The sequence below is a fragment of the Cydia amplana genome, chromosome Z (genome assembly GCF_948474715.1).
Source record: "Cydia amplana chromosome Z, ilCydAmpl1.1, whole genome shotgun sequence".
NCBI lineage: Eukaryota > Metazoa > Arthropoda > Insecta > Lepidoptera > Tortricidae > Cydia > Cydia amplana.
In genome coordinates, this window is record NC_086096.1 from 14913349 (window position 1) to 14927940 (window position 14592).

Below are 14592 nucleotides of genomic sequence, written 5' to 3' on the forward strand. Positions count from 1 at the left end.
AGTTAAGCCAAAAAATCACGGAGCGAAAACCGAAAGGCTGACGCTGTCCCTCTCAATATGACAGTATTGACAGTTGAGTCTTGGGTTTGGTATTGCAAGCATCAAAATATCTGTTAAATTAAGCAGTTTTTTTTACACGATCAACAGCAAATCAACAGGGTACCTAACCATAACATTAACATTTCCAATGACATTCAACTACGTATATACTTACTTTACTCTTTGTTCAACTCTATGGGCTTATGTCTGAAGTGGGCTCATATATACTTGGTCAACCAGATCTTGACAGTAGAAAAAGGCGGCAAATTTGAAAAATGTAGGCGCGAAGGGATATCGTCCCATAGAAAATTTGAATTTCGCGCCTTTTTTTACTGACAAGATTTGGTTGACCAGCTATATTATTGTTATTTTATTTGTTATTCGGCTCATTGTGGGCTTGTATTGTATAGCTCTATTGTGTCATGCATGGTTATGGCATGGGTATGACACGTTTCTACTTCCGACGTCATCGTGGAGATGGCGTTAACAGCACCAAATTGCTCTGACCAACGGCCACGTAGTTTACGCAATATACAACAGATGGCGCAGTGTTTTGCTTAACGAGAATGAATTTTGATTTTTCTCCTTTCGCGGTAAATCCTCAGATTGTGATGGATTGTGCTAGTGGCGCCCCCTACGCAGAGTTTCGCGTAAAGGTCCATATAAAGGCCCCAGTACACAATGGGCCATCGCCGGCCTCTCCAAGGGACGCAGCCATGCGGTAGAATGAGATAGCAATATCACTTGCTCCCTCTAACGCATAAATGCGTCCCTTGGAGTGGCCGGCGATGGCCCATTGTGTACTGGGGCCTTAATATTCGGAATATTCCCTATGGCAGTGTTTTTCAAACTGTGGGTCGCGATCCCCTGGGGGGTCGCGAAGCCTCTACCAGCTGTAAGGCAATAATACATAAGCGAAATATTTTGTTCATACAAAGGGGGTCACGTCATGAACTCATGAAAAACATTGAAAAACACTGCCCTATGGTATGGGCTTATGCCTTACATTCAATATCTATGGTCGCTGGTCGTTACTCATATCATATATCGCTTGATATCGCCAAATATCGCTAATGTCTTTCGGAAGCCGGTGTTGCTCGAAGGCTAATTAATGCACTAGTTTATGTCGTGGTAGGGGCCTTAGAGGATATAACCAAACGGAGTAGTCATTAACAGGCGTTCCCCTCCTTGCTCTAAGGGTAAAAAAACTGAGACAAATACTCGTCGGACTATCATGGCGTTGATGTACGGAGCATGTATGGAGGTTTTTAATAGATTAAAGAGTTTTTTGTTAACGTTGACATGACAATTATTATGCTCTTTGCTGTTGACGTCGGGTCGTCAAATAACAAACCAAAAAATTATCAAAACGGGTATTTTTTTTTAATTACTTAGGTTGCTTAAGAGTGGTTGATACACCAAATCGGCTTCCCAAATCGACGACATTCACACTAAGCTCGATTGACAACAACGGCCGTTCAGTGAGTTCGTGAGAATAGGCCAATCGCCCCTGAGCGCCTACCGCGAACCACGTTCGACGTGTTGCCTCTCTGTCGCACTTGTAAATTCGTACGTAAGTGTGACAGGGAGGTAACACGTCGAACGTGGTTCGCGGTAGGCCCTCTGGTCAGCCTGAACTGAATAAAGGGCTATGAACGGGATGGTGCCAGTGCAAGTTGAGGAAAGGATTCTCGAGGACTTCCGACAGGTAGGTACCAACGTTAAGTACCTACTCGTATTGTTGGTCGAATGTTCGGTACTGGCACAGTATAATAAAGAGTACTAGCATAGTCTGGTACACATAGTCTGTCAAACAACTTTGTCAGTAGAAAAGGCGCGAAATTTAAATTTTCTATGGGACAATAACCCTCCGCGCCTAATTTTTTTTTAAATTTGCCGTTTTTTTCTACTGACAGAAATGGATTGACAGACTATAGTAACAAAACTGTGCACAAGATTTTAAAAAGAAATACCTTGAAAACATCCCTTCAAGTTCTTAAAGGCTCAACAATTACTCCCCACGGGCTTTCCAAAAGACACTGCGACTGATGTTTTTACAAGAAAATAATTAAATGTGGTGTCTGTAGAGTTAAGTATTATTTAGTTGGTAATAAAGTGTTTATCAAGTATCGCTAACTTTTGAAATAATAGTACATTTCTATAGAGGACGGGAAACGAAGGGTTGCCGGCCAAATAGATTAGACGGCCAAGCGTAGCGAGGTCGTATAGGAATACGCGGCCGGCAACCCCGTTTCTCATCGAGATTTGTATAGTGCTTTTCTCAAATATTAAATGAAAGAATAATAAAAATATGATGATGGGTCGGGAAGCAATTGGAAAGTCACCTCCCTGGGACCTTTGTAGGATGATTTTGAAATGAAATAATCGGTACTTTATTGTCTTTAGTGATATGTACCTAATATGTTTATGCACTTAACATAGTGAAGCAGCAGCCAGAATACTGTGGGCCATATTGACATTAGGTAGGTATATATATACCATTCAAATGTTTTGGGTGCGTTGGGATCCAGAATTCCAGACCAGACTGCTTACGTTCTCGACGGCGTTTATGTCAAAAGTGCCAATAAAACGTTACCTAGGTGGCATTGGCAATGCAATGGCGATTTACTAATAGATTTTATATACCTATTTATTAATTTTTGGAGGATACATTTTCTCACTTCATAACAAATCCAGAAACTGATAGGTATAAATAAACATAAAAAAGCGGCCAAGTGCGAGTCGGACTCGCCCATGAAGGGTTCCGTATTTAGGGGATTTATGACGTATAAAAAAAACTACTTACTAGATCTCGTTCAAACCAATTTTGGGTGGAAGTTTGCATGGTAATGTACATCATATATTTTTTTTAGTTTTGTCATTCTCTTATTTTAGAAGTTACAGGGGGGGGGGGGGACACACATTTTACCACTTTGGAAGTGTCTCTCGCGCAAACTATTCAGTTTAGAAAAAAAAAATATTAGAAACCTCAATATCATTTTTGAAGATCTATCCATAAATACCCCACACGTATAGGTTTGATGAAAATTTTTATTTTTATTTTCAGTTCTAAGTATGGGGAACCCCCAAAATTTATTGTTTTTTTACTATTTTTGTGTGAATATCTTAATGCGGTTCACAGAATACATCTACTTACCAAGTTTCAACAGTATAGTTCTTATAGTTTCGGAAAAAAGTGACGAATCGATCCGTTTTTTGCCATTTGGCTACGGAACCCTAAAAATGACAGGTTCTTAAATCTTTGAAAACAATACTGTAGAGTAGACACTCAATTATTGAAAAAATCCTTTACTCCGGCCATTAGAAAAGTTCGATATAAGCCTCGATCCCCGTTTTAAACAAGACTTTGCTTTTCTTGTACAATTCGTCTTATAGAATACTTAATGCAGATACCAACCCCTTTTCCTCGTTTCCAACTTTTCGGGCTCTTTTAGGAGCCGTCCAGTGGAAATCATGCTCTATTGGGATTAGGCCCTGCCTCGCGCGATTCGCTTTCGTGTGCCTGTCAGTTACAGGTAAATTGAGACGGGCACTAAACTAACATACCTATTATATTCCTTACCTGACTAAAAGTCAAAGGATGGGGTCATAATATCAGCAGTCCGTATATAACTATACGTATGTATCAAAAGCCAAAAAGCTTTATTATTTAAGTAATCGTATGTATGTTTCACCTTAGTGTCGAAATACTACTGACTTGATTTTGATGAGAAGTATTCTTTCACTTTGATTGACTCATTTGTTATGCCCCGGCTGAGATGAGATAACTGCCCCTGTTATAAATGTCATTCATATATACCGTAAAACACCCTATTTTCGCCTACTTTTTGACATATTTTTGAAGTTTTATGTCAACGTCTGTTACTACATTGGAAAATCAGTTGAAAATTGGGAACTTCTTGCCGTAACGACTGGGTATGCGTAGTGGGACAGTCATTGTACCCAAACTATATTTTAACCGACTGCGAAAAACGAAGGGATTCCATATGGAAACAAATCGATGTCAAATAACCGAGTAGACTTGAGCATATTAGGGCTTCATTAGTGAAATGGATAAAAGGATAATTGGAGCGGAAGCTCTTCCAGGCCTCAGCATAGTTAACGAAACTTAATCGCAGCTCACAGGACACTCTCAAATTAAGTTTCCGCCGCCAAGTGAGGGGGTCAGTTAAAAAAGAGGCCCCCTAATCAGGTCCGCGCGAGCACGCGTTACGCACTTACATAATGAAAGGGGGGAGCAAGGGGGTCTGAGGGGGCAGCGGGGAGCCGTCATCTGCGTACACCCTGTCCGGCCGCCCTCGATCGATACCTATACGTGTGGACTTTATGTAAAAAGCCTCCTGCACACCCGGAGGACGCCGACCATAAGTGTCGAGAAACGAGTCGCCCCCGGGGAGGCAGGCACGAAATATCTTCAATTTTCGAGAGAAAATTTTCCAATGCGGGGGCGAGAGCCCGCGGCGGAAGGGCTGTAGCTCGCTCGGCCCGGACGCCTATGTCCGAAAAATGTGCGCCCTTAATTGAATTTAGAGATTTGCCTTTCGGAACGCACGCTCGGATCACTGTTTATTGCGCTCGCCTCGTTATTACTCTTTATGAGATACCTAACACACATAACACACATCACATACATTTGTTATACTTGGTACTTTCAAAGTACGGCGAGCTGCAAAAGTGCATAACCACTTTAATAACCGAATTTCAAAAAGTGGGCATGCACTTTTGCAGATTGAACACTCTGAAACTATGTAGGTATATGACAAAGTTTTACACTAGATATTCAGCTCTTATTACGACTCATTGTTCATTAGATGCCGGGAAACCTAAGCTACAAGCTACGACTTATAGGAGAGCGCTACGAGCGTGTAGCTTTGAGTAAGCGAAAGAAAATATTATTGCGTCCTCTAGACTCACATGAACGGGTCGGTCAATTTTAAACATGCCACCTGATACTTATTGTTAGTATACCTACTCACACCGAAATAACTGTCTAATGAAACTAATAAAAGTAATAAGCCACGCACCTAGGTACATTCAAATTAATTCAAATTTGTTAAGCACAGATAATGTCGGTATTAACTATTAAGCCGGGTGCCGGGTAGTAAGGAAAACTATAAGTAAGTACGTGATTCCTTGCTTAAGCTTAAGTATTTTCTATTTGTTTATTAAAGTATAAACGAATCTAACCCAAAATTTTATTTTCAATATCGCCTTCTCTGGTGCTCGGGTTATTGTCAAAGTAGGAGTATCCACCCAGCCAGCATTGAACCTTATGACATTGGCATAGAGTTCACTGGCGATAGCACGACGGATTGGTTATTACTACTCGGAATACTCGTATCTTCACCTCGTGATGTATTACTCATTATAGAAGTCCTCGATATATTAAATTTGATTGGCCTAATAGTAAAAAGCAAAATTTGGATTTTATGTAAGGTAATAAATACCTAATATCTGGGAGACCGAGCTTTGCTCGGAAAACATAAAAAACTAAAAAGCCTCGTTTCCCCAGAGATAAGACATAGCTAGATCGACTTTTCGCCCCCGAAAACCCCCATATAGCAAATTTCATCGAAATCGTTAGAGCCGTTTCCGAGATCATCAAAATATATATACATATAAATAAATAGATAAGTAAACAAGAATTGCTCGTTTAAAGGCATACGATTAAAAACTCAGGTACAAAAAGTGGTTAAAATATTATTTCCCTTTGTAATTATTAAACGCTATGCAATTATCTGCCTCTGTTCCTTAAGAAAAAATAAACGCGCGCAAACTTTATTTTCTTTCACAAGAACTCTTTTTAATCAATGATGAAACAATCCCTTTTCATCAAATATAAATAAAGAGTTGACATTTTTGCGTTGCCTATGTTTACTTTTTACAGAGTTAAGAGCCCATCAACGTGCACACTAGCGCCACTGCTAAATAATCGTGATTATTTAAATTTAACGAAATATATTTTAAAAAGGGGGCCGCTACGTACTGTATCTTGTTTTTTGAATGCATCAAACTAGTTTCTATGTTGCTGGATTCGTCAATCTATGCGTCCAAAGTTAAAACAGCCGTATTTGTTTGAGTTTATAGATTGACGAATTCAGCAACATTAAGTATTGTTATAGTCCAACAAGAAATTGTAGAAAATTATTGAGGGCGCCACTTTCTACGTAACTGTCACATTTTTGACGTAAAATGCTTAAACATGGCAACAATTTAGTATGGACATTTTTAGTCGATATTAAACTTTCGTGAGACATATTTTAAACCCCCCCGAAGGGCCCGAAACATGTCGCCAATAGCGACTAAAAATTCAAGTGAGTGAAACAGTTGTCGTATAGACATTTTTAGTTCCATATTATTTGATTTTACTATTTTTTGTCGCACTATACTATACCTACCGTTGTCCACCACGTTAATTTATTTGTGCAAAAGAAGATGTGCGCATTTGTACCATATTTTCCACTTAAAACAAACAATACCAATAGTAAAATATACGGAAAAAAGTTATAACGTTAATATATACCTATTAAGAAATTAAAAATTATAATTATCAAATTAAAATTCTACTTTATTCGTCAATACATCAAACATATTTTAAACACGAAATACTATTGATGCGCCAGTTTCCAAAATTGCGAAATTACCACATGGACAGTTGCCATCAGATATATCGAACCAGCTAAGGCGCTCACAAATATCTGAACACGCCTCTATTCTCAAGGCGTTAGAGTGCGTGTTCAGATATTTGTGATCACGTTGGCCGCTCCGATATATCTGATGGTGACTGGACAACATTCGCATACTTCTCGGACGGGAAACGAAATTTTCTTTTTCCAAAATGTAAGTTTCCTTTGTTTCCTATGAAATTTTTCTGAAATCTAGTGTGTGTGAGAGTGCTTCAAATATTGTCAATGTAAATCAGTAGATATCTACCCTTTTTTCTACCCTGTGTCATAATGAATAAACGGCTTTACAGTAAGTCTTCTCTAGGCGGCGACATATCAGAATGGGTCCAGCAAACCCGCTGGAGGGGTTGTATGACCAAATTATTATAAGTAGTTAACATTGGGGGAAATGGGTAATATCAATAAACCCTTAATTATGTTTTGAATTCCTATCAATTTGAAGTAAAGTGTTAAGAGGATAGGTATATTCCATATCTACACACGCGCTACATAGGTACTTGTAATAAAACGTATTCAGCGTCGCCGTTGGAAACCTATTTCGACTGCCCTACCTACCGATGGGCGGCTGCTAGTCCGCGCACATGTAAAATAGCTCTGCTCAACTTGTAATATGCTCTACCTACATTTAAAAGAGTATAACATTTTTATTTTATTCTAGGTATTTCTTAAACGTAAATGACCTAACGTAACGCTCTACACATTTTTATTTCTTTGGTGTGTGGTGGTGGTTTATAGTTTTTGTATTGTGGTATCGGCTACAAGTCCAGTCACAACATTAAAGTTACAAATGTTACAACAGGCTCAATGATCATGCTCATCTCATTACTGTGAATTCCACTTGTCACACGTTTCATCCTCCTAGCTTGGTCACGGATTTTCGCCACGGCTCATGGGACCCTGGGGTCCAATCCAACTAATCCAACTAATCCCAACATCCCTATAAGACAGGTTTACCTAGTTTAGGGCTCAGGACACTATTCCTAGGCTGTCTAACAATAGAATACTTACTCCTAAAAATGTAATACCCTTCTACTATGTAATAAGCTGCATTTTTGATGCCTAAATAATTAAATCATTTTTCATTTTCATTTTTTATTTGGCGTAGGCATTTGGGGTAGGTTTGGATTTGGTTTGGGGTTAAGAAAGTGAAATGCCATGATGATGATCTGATCTTTTAACCCAGAGAGATACTAGGCCACATTTGGATTAGTCCGGTTTCCTCACGATGTACTACTGATCGACTGGTAAATATCAAATAATATTCGTACACAAGTTATGAAAAATTGAGTCGAAGTTTAAACCAATGATTTGAAAGTCGCGTTGTTTACTGCCCTTTTTAGATACAGAAATACTGAAAATCCAAAATGAGTAGGTATTACTACATTTAAGTCAGTGTAGCACTAATAAAATTTCTCAAAGGAGTTAAAACTTGAGAACAATAAGTACCTAAGACACATAATTAATTAACTGGTTTGGTTTGACGTAAATAAATGTATCTTCTTTCTTTCTATCATTTTTAAAACGAAGCAGAGTTACATAATTGACATACCAAATACAAGCAGGGAACCGGGGGCTACTTCTCTGTTATATCTGCCCGTCCAAGATACATGCCTCGCATAGGCGCACTCGTGTTACCGGCTGGCCAGGCGTCCCCCCCGCCCCACCCCCCCGCGCCATCTAGCGCGGCTAGCGGGCTAGGGTTTCAACCATCCCTATTTTGAATATTTTAAATTTAAATTTATTTTTCTTGTAATATTGTATTACGGCTTACTTACGGCAAAACTATGTAGTTATAATCTTATAATCTTATAATCGTTCTAATATGTAAACAATGGGAGTACAAGCGTATGCTTAATGCATTACATTAAGTAGATAAAGTAGATTACAATTTTATACAGGCGACATATTCCTACTTTGACTTTCACCATTTTTTTAAAGGTATTTTTTGAACCCTTGGTACAAAAGTTACAAAGGCGGAGACACATTTTTTTGCTTATTTTTCTAGAAGAAATACCAACGCTGGACACGCACGTCGTGGGAAACCTTCTCAAATAAATGCTCTAACCAGATTCGAACCCAGGACTTACTGCTTCGTAGGCAGGGTCACTACTGACAGTACTGACTATAGTCGTTGTAAGTTAAGAAGTCAATTTTGACAGTTATGAACTTACCATTCTATTTACGAAGCTAACTTATGACCTACCGTTTAACTGATAGTGTCATAAGTAGTTACTTACTTATTAACCTTTTAACCGCCATAGAATACTTCATCGAGCGTGCTCGTGTCGCCGGGGGGTAGGTACGAAGTTACACGAAGTTTTGTCTTAATTATCAGACAGCGGCGAAATGAGCCCGATTTTGTGTCAGTCTACGGCGGTTAAAAGGTTAATAAGGGTCAATGTCAAAACTGACTTCTTAACTTACAATTACTATAGGCTAAGAGGCCGTTAAAATATTTTTCATCACACTTGCGCAACGCTATTCGTAAGTGCAGCGGGAACTAAAATCCATTTTACTCCCACGGGAATTATAGTTTTTTTTATTATGTCACTTACTCATACGAACCAAGTAGGTTCTAAGGAAAATAATTGTTAAAAGTCGAGGTATTAAATGAGTTTTACTTTCAAAATACTAACGTTTATAACTTAATTGTTTGGTTTCTGATCAAAAATATTTAATTTGATTAGTTTAATAATAATAATTTTACACAATTTTCAATCGTCTGATAGTTGAATTCTGACGTGTCCGTGCCTTCGATGCCTAAAGGGACCCACTGATTAACAGTCCACCGGACGGTATCGGCCTGCCAGTTGTTCGGAACTGTCAACTTTTTGTTCTAACTGACAAGCCAATACCGTCCGGCGGACTGTTAATCAGTGGGCCCCTTAACCCTTCAAGTGGCGGTCAACGCGTTAAAGGTCGGATCGAAAAGCAGTAAACTGGCGGCCCACCACACACGGGTCGATGCGAAAACCAGTAAACTGTCGGCCACCAGTGAATGGTTAATGAGGTATTGGCGTATTTAGAGGTGAAATTGAACGCATTTAATTATAGTTACTCTCTTCTAGCGCCCAAAATTAGGTAGCGAGTTAGACAAGGATAGCATACCGGAAGAAACACAAAAACACTTGCTATAAAATTTGTTGCTAAGGACCATTCATTCGGGAGCGACCGCCGAGTCCGTACTAAGTAAGTCTTGATTTATAAGAAATTGTTTTGTTAAATAAATTGTATGTTAGGTCTCTTTTAATGATTTAATCTTTAAAAAAAAATCTTACTTTGATCATTAACTAGCAATTACCTCCAATCATCAGTTTGTTTTAGGGTGGTAGTCAGGTTTAACAAGGAACCTGGAAAACTGTGAATCGTCCGGAGTTTGATTAGGTCTGGCCAAATGTATAAACATTATAATAATTTAATTGCTATATTCAACTAGCGTATTTAACGCTAATTATAACGATATGTATTTCCAAACAGAAAAGCGTAAATCGACGATTTTGTAAAATTATCTTAATCTGCGCTGACCACCCATCGGGGCCCCGCCACGTGACTGCTTTTGCGCAAATCCGCGGCGCCACTTGACTACTTTTCGCGTTTTCGCTGGCGCCACTTGAAGGGTTAACCAGTCAAAAAATTACAACATGGCGGACAAATGTCTGAAATGTCACCGTATTTAAGAATTATTACGCTTAAGATTAAGTTTTTTATTTGCTAGTGTGATGAAAAACATTTTGAGTAACTACGGGGGTAAAAATATTACAAACTCGACCTCGAAATATTGACCTCGCTTGCAAAATTTTTCTTTTTAATGTTGCAATAGTTGCGTTGCGCGCTAACTTCTACGTAAGGATACATACCGACCTTTTGTATTGAGTTCAATTGAGTTGTATTGAGTGCACTTAGCACGTAAGAAAAATTAAAATTACTAACACTTAAATACATCAGTAGTAACATAGTAAATACTTATTAATACATACATTACTTACTAAATTGCTAGTATTACGTGTACAAAAGTATTGAGTTTAACAATGACTGAATCCTTTAAAATGCAGAGTAAAGTAAAACGAGATGAGGTGTCGATGGGCTGTGGCAGCCCTGGATGTCCAGCGCGCATCCCTGATTCTGTAGAACAGCGGCGCCGTGCGTGCCCGGCGCGCTGTAAACAGCCTACCCTATATGGAGGGACGGACGTCCCTAACACCCCAGAGAAAGGGGTGCCCCCGCTTCTTCCTTCTTCCTCCTTGTGCAAATTCCCCTGGCGATGGAAATGTGCTCGGCCACATTTTATACAATTTCTAGTCCGTGCGTTCCAAACTTTACTCGTGTCCGCATTCAGCGTTATTAAATTGCTTAATTCCCTCGCCGTGGTGACGACACCGCGACTAAGATTAGGGCGCTCTATGAATGGTCTGGCCGAGTTATTAAACTTGTTTGTTGTGAACAATTTTCCCGGCCGTTGACTTTTCGTTTCATTCACTTGGCGGAAACTTGTTTATTCTCGCGAGCCTGGAGGTATCGTTAGGCTCTTGCCTTGTGCTATTATGAGCAACATTGTGTAACATACATCATTTACCTACTTGTTGTTCGTTACTTTAATCTCACTTTCCTAAATATACTCACTTAAATGAGTTCTTACAAGAAATGGCCGACTGACTGAAAATACTGACATTTACATATGTACCTACACGTATATATAAGTGCAATCATAGGAATAGGTCTCGGATTAAAGTACCTATAATTTGGTCGGAAAGTAAAATGAACCATACATCTATATAAGTATCTGTACTATAAAAATATTTTAGTAAAACAGAAATTTATTCTTAATATATTATTTCATCTTTATATTAAATATAAAAGTGTCCTCACTCGCATAACACACGATATCTTACAAGTAGTTACCGGGCCCCACTGATTAACAGTCCGCCGGACGATATCAGCCTGTCAGTTAGAACAAAAAGTTGACAGTCCCGAACAACTGACAGGCCGATATCGTCCGGCGGTATGGTAATCAGTGGGCGCCTTAAGTATAAGATCAATTATTTTGAAAACGATTAATACAAAACAATTAAGTTAAAAGATAGGTAATGAAAGTTGTGAATGGCCAGTTTGTAAAGCGGCGGCGCAGAGAAGGCGACTAGAGATAGTAGGTACCATCGGAGGTCACAGCGGTCGTTGTTGGAATACTTGTCATGTACAGAATGGCTCGGCTTTTAATTAAAGCTCAAGTAATTTAGAGGGCCAGGGCGTGTACGAATACGCCACGCGTGGCCATGTATTAGGTACAATCTTCTGCATACTCATTTGGAAATGTTTAAACAGCGAGGTAGATCGGGAGAGGGGCGGGCGATGGTTAGTTCTACAGATAAATTAGTAACGCAGCTGTACGGTTATGGATATATCTACCCCGCGAGTAGGGTTACCAGACGTCAGGAATTTTCCTGACATGTCAGGAATTTTGGCCGTTTGTCAGGAATGCGGCCGGAATACGAAAATGTCAGGAATATTAGTGAATTAACAATATGTACCTAAAAAGGTACATTATTCAAATTTACTTATCAAACATACATAGATATCGCTTACGGCTAGAGTCCCCGTCGCCCATGAGCGGCAGGAAAAAATTTCGCAGATCAGGAATTATGTCAGGAAATTCCAAATTTAGATCTGGTAACACTACCCGCGAGCAAGCTCCGCGGGGCGGGACGGGGTGATTCCTCTCCTATTTAACACATTTCTGACCGAACTCTCGTTTTGCAAATTAATAAGATGTTAATAGTACATTATTGCAGAGGCCGGGAAAGGGCAATTCGTGGATGAGTTTCGATTTTGTCGAACGACGCGTAGCGGAGTCCGACAAAGAAGACGAATCCACGAATTGCTATTCCTGCCGAGGCATATATAGTGCTTTTCTCCAAAACATGCGAGGAAATAAAGTAAAATAATAATTATTTAAGCATCGAGCATCACTCAAATCGAAACTTCACATCAAAAACGTCAAAAACAATTTCCCTCTTTAATTTATTTTTAAAAGTTAAATGCACATACTTATTCTGCCATTCAGTACCATTCAATATTCGTTCATTGAAAATATAGTTGGTCAAACCAAATTGTCAGTAAATAAGAACAAAAAAAACTATACTCATCCTTTTCTTTCGGGTAGTACTGGTGTAAGACAAAGATAGAAACTATAATTGTGCAATATAAGCTTTATGAACACGGATGAGATCCTTAAAAAAATATAAAAATAATCTTTGATTTTATTAAGCAGTATTCGCACGATCATACACGAGCACAACGGTCTTGTAAGAACGAGACATGTAAGGTCGTTTATATTACTATCTCACTCTATCCTATAGCTTGAAATGATAGCTGATCGGGTCGTGTAGACGCGGCCCGCGGCTATAATAATTGGCTGTTTGCGTTTTTTATTTTTAAAAAGTAAAAAACACTACAGTAATAAGTTATTACTGTAGTGTTTTTTTACTTCCCGTCCGCTAGAACAGGACAGCGATAGTTTTATTTTTTTAATTAGAATTTGTCAATAAAGAAGTACTTCCGGTACTATTTTTGCTACAATAAGGTGAACATTTCCGAGCATATTGGAGAAAAAGCATATTTCCCACGTACTTACCTACTTAATTGATAAGTATTTGACATGAGTTGAACTTTATTCTTCGGAAGTGGCGCAATGTATTTTTTAACGGTGTTTATTTAGATGTGTGTAAATCCAATACCGGCGATAAATTAACCGTAAATTAAACCTGATATAGAATTTATCTGTGTAATCATTAACTAAGAAGTTTTTTAAGTTACAATTAATTATGACCCCGTAATTATTTTTTTAAAATTTAGCGATTATCAATGTACTGCAAACATTACGAGACATAACATGACATAGTAAGTAACTGTCAACAAACCTTGATTGAATTGAATCCAATACGGGCGGTGGTTAGCATAGGACCTAAAATAAGTACCTATAATATTAAGATAAATTATGCTTAGAAATACAACAATACAAAATAATAATAATTCGGCCCGCAATGTAAAGCAACACAAAAGTACTGAGATACGAGCTTTTTAAAGTAACTGGCAACGCTTGTTGGCATTTATGGTTACGCCAGTTACTATAAAAAGCTCACGCGCGTGATATATCGTAATGTTTGCAGTAAGTACATCGCTGCTAAGGGAAATATTGCAAAAATTAATGACGTCTATACCAGACGGAATAATTTTTAAGAGTAACTTAATAGTAGTTTATGCAACAGTGATATAATAAGGGTTCTTAAAATTCAAGGGTCGAAGTTACAAAACGAGACGTAGTCGAGTTTTGTAAAAAAAGACCCGAGAATTTTAAGAACCAATTATGAGCTGTTGCATACATTACTTTTTCTATGACAGCTGCAGCAAAAAAAAAAAAAAAAAAAAAAAAAAAAAAAAAAAAAAAAAAAAAAAGTTATTATTAAAAAAAAGTTATTATTAAAAAAAGAGTTATTATTAAAAAAAAAAGAGTTATTATTTAAAAAATTTTGAGTTATTATTAAAAAAAAAAAGAGTTATTATTTAAAAAAAAAAGAGTTATTATTGTAAATGAAAACATACCTCTTTCAATCAAGATGATCGGAACTTGTATCTTTAAAAAAAATAAAGCAGTTGTATTATACTCATAAGATGACTGCTAGCAGTCATCTTATGAGCCTATAGACAAAGCATTCAAATGACATTGCTTTAGATATCACTGTCAGTCATTTAATTGACACATTTAAGTGCTGGAGTAGAAAAAATATTAAATATATCTAGTTTTTGGTTAGTTTTATTGTGTAATTTTTCTTTTAGGTAAGTGCAATTCAGT